This window comes from Antrostomus carolinensis, unplaced genomic scaffold (genome assembly GCF_000700745.2).
Source record: "Antrostomus carolinensis isolate BGI_N321 unplaced genomic scaffold, ASM70074v2 scaffold20077, whole genome shotgun sequence".
NCBI lineage: Eukaryota > Metazoa > Chordata > Aves > Caprimulgiformes > Caprimulgidae > Antrostomus > Antrostomus carolinensis.
This window is the reverse complement of record NW_010325573.1, coordinates 47022-50209: the sequence shown is the minus strand read 5'-3', so window position 1 is coordinate 50209 and position 3188 is coordinate 47022. Positions and strand designations below refer to the sequence as shown.

Below are 3188 nucleotides of genomic sequence, written 5' to 3'. Positions count from 1 at the left end.
TGGTCGTGGGTGGGTGTTTTACCACCAGACATGGCAGAGACCCTCAGAAGTGCCCCAGCGTGGGCGGGCCAGGCCAGGCTGTCTCCGTGCTGTTGGGACACTGGAGGTTGCTGCTCTGCAAGTGGATTTTGAGTGTGGTGATGCTCAAGGGAGGAGACACTCATTGCCTTTGCAGGAGTTTTGTAGAAGGTTGTTGGAAGTGGTGTTGGCGGCTGTTGCTCTGGAGGCAGCGGGTTGTGCTGGGGATGCAGGCGGTGCCAGATGCCCTGGTGTGACCAGTGTCCAGCACTGTCCCCTCTCCACGTGCTGACCAGCATGGGAGGGATGTGTGGTGCTTGCCGAAGGCAGGGAAAGGGGCTGCTCCCATCCACCCCATCCTCATTAGGTTCTTCTAATTCATCGGCTTTCCTGTACATCACAGGCATCATTTAATGTTGCTTGTTTGTCTCTCTTTGAATTATTGTTTGGTATTAAGCAAAACAATCAAAGGTTTGTCATGTTTCTTGCTTTGAACAGAATAACAAAGCTGAAAAAACAGCTAAAATATTTATGGCTTGCTCTGTTTGGCTGGTTCAGTGTGCTGGTGTAAATGCAAAATTGTGCTGCTGAAGACAGTGGAGCTGCTTCAGATTTGTACTTGTGCTATGGTGAGCAGAGCCTGGCCCTCTGCGTGAGGCTGCAGGGCTGCTGGCGAGGGCTGGTGCTGGTGGGCCTGTCCTGCAGCCTTTGTACTGGCAAAACGCTCGCTGAACCTCCGCTAAGGCCACACAACCAGCTCCTGAGAGGTCACTTATTGGTGTTGGCCCAGTTTTGGGGTTCTCCCAGCCCAAATGCTGGTCACTCAAAGCAGAGGCACAGCTTTTAATGACCAGGTTGTTGGGATCTCCATGACAGATCGTGGGCACTTGGCCTTCCTCTGCCCACCCAGCGTTTCGAGCCTCTCCTGCCCTCACACGTGCCGGCTCCTCGCCGTATGGCATTGCCTTGTCAAGGTTACCTGCTGAGATGCTGCGAGGAGGCAACTTCTACACGGGTGTCCCAGCATGGCTGCCCGTGGCCGCAGGGCTGGGAGCCCATTGTCATTTGGGAGGGTACGGTGGGAGCAACCCAGCGCTGGTCTGGAGAATTAAAGCTCGATTTAACTTCTGGTGTTGGTATAAAAGCTGTAAGAGTTTCTTAGCAATAACTGAATGGAAATGAGCTGGATATAAGCGCTCGTATATTCCACTTGCACGTGTCCAGCTGTAGAGCTGAGCGGGTTCTGCTCTTCCCACGTGCCCTGGTGAGGAAGGGCAGGGACTTTTCATCCAAGTCTGAGTCAGAGCAGTTTGACATAAGCTTGTCTCTGGTTAAATCAGGCAGAAGAGCTTCTACCAAAGCCACCTGCTCCTTGTGCTGTGCCTGGGAAAGCTGGGGCTGGGAAACACCTCCCATCGTGTATTGGGGCTCCCCATCGATGCTCAGATTTGCCTGTGCTCTTTGCTGAGTCCCAGCTGGGGCTCGGTGTCCCCATCTGCCTTGAGGACGCATCCCAAGGTTGTGGGTGACCATCGCTGTTGGGGTGCTGGGACAGTGGTCCCTGAGGAATTCCTGCCTTCCTGGTACAGTGTCCTTTGGAGAGGGATCTTGAGTGCATCTCTGGTGCCTTGCTGTAGGCACCAAGCAGTGGAGCACCCTGTCAGCTGTGATTCACTGCCACAGACAAAATTCAGTCATAAAATCCATCACACGCTGGCATTAGGCAGAAGTGTGCGCCGGCAGCAGTGCTGGGGAGGAGGGAAGGACCATCAGGAACATCATTGCTCAGCTGATAACAGGCGGTGCTGCCCATGTTCCTCCTCCACACAGCAGTCTGCCTGAGGTTTGGTGGCATGTGCTCTCCAAAGACCCCCACCACCTTGTGCACCCTCCTGTGAGGGAGCAGGGATGCTTGTTGCTTCTCCCTGTGGCTCCAGCTCACCCTGTTTCCCTGTCATTCATGCAGGTGGGATGCAGTGCGAAGAGCTGGTCCCTTGCCTGGAGAAATAAATTTGTCTCTTGTAACCAGAGCCATGGAATGGCATCTGAAAATGTGTCCTCCAGCAGCCCTGTGAGCGCAGAAGGGTGGCTGGTGGCTCTCCAGTCCTGCTAAGGGACCGGCAGCTCTCGGGTGGATGCTCTCCAGGGGAGCAGCATGTCTTGGCAGGGACCTGCTTGCTCCCTGGGGATGCTTTTGGACAAAAGGGCAGGGCCAGGGCACAGGGAGGAGAAATCCCAACTGGAAGTTGCTTGGAAGTTTGTTTTAGGGTGGGAACTTCTATGTTTTTTGGCAGAGAGTCCCAATGTTGTGCTTCCAGCTGTTGCAAGGGAAGTTGTCTCACTGGTGGTATGGGTTCTATTGGCTCCTAAAAATCCAGGTGATGCCTGAGGGTGAGCAGCAGTGACTAGAGTGGGAGCCCTGTCCTGGCACACAGGGTCACACGGGAACTCTGCAAAAGCTGCTTCCATGGAGGGGCATCGCAGCCTTGCACCCACCGTAGCCGTCGCTGGCTTAGCAGGTGTCTCAGTGTGATGCCGTGCACACGAAGTGTGTTACTGGTACCACTCCAGGTGATGGTGAGTTAATAAATACAATCCATGCCCAGCGTTTCCAGAGCCAAACCGTTCCCTGCAGTGCATCCAGCGGGACTTTGTCTGGGCTGGTTTGAATCGCCTCCAGTGACAAGGCTGCCGGCGTTTCCCTCGGGAGCCTTTATGAGGTGTCAGCATCGGGGAGATATCGTTGCTGCTCCACCTAGGAGTGACTTTTTCTTGATGAGAAGGCAAAACATCGGTTGATAAAAGATAAAACACGAAGGTAAACGTGTCGCTGGCGGTGTACCTGGCTTTCGCTGGCTGTGGCTGGGAGGACGCGCCGCAGACACGCGCTGTCCTGCAATGTCGCTGGTCTTTAATGTGAAGCTCATTTACTTTAACAGTCAGGAACCTTGAAATAAAAGTCCCCGAGGATGGGTTGTTTGTGGAGCTTCAGGAAACGTTTCCTCTCGTGCTGTGGCTGTGGTACAAGCGGTGGCAGGTCTCAGGGCTGGCGGTGCCGTGCTTGTGGGTAATTGGGTTTTTCGGTGCTCCCCGCCTTTCCCTGCAGATCCAGAAAGGATTAAACAGTGGTGTCTGTGGGGGCTGCGACCCTGCTCTGAGGATGCCAAAAA

General features: G+C 54.4%; 1 protein-coding gene across 1 annotated transcript in view; it reads left to right on the top strand.

The window, feature by feature from the left end:
• Positions 1-3188, top strand: part of LOC104527536 (protocadherin-19-like) — a gene marked incomplete at both ends in the record, with an annotated part of 55981 nt that overhangs the window by 5778 nt on the left and 47015 nt on the right.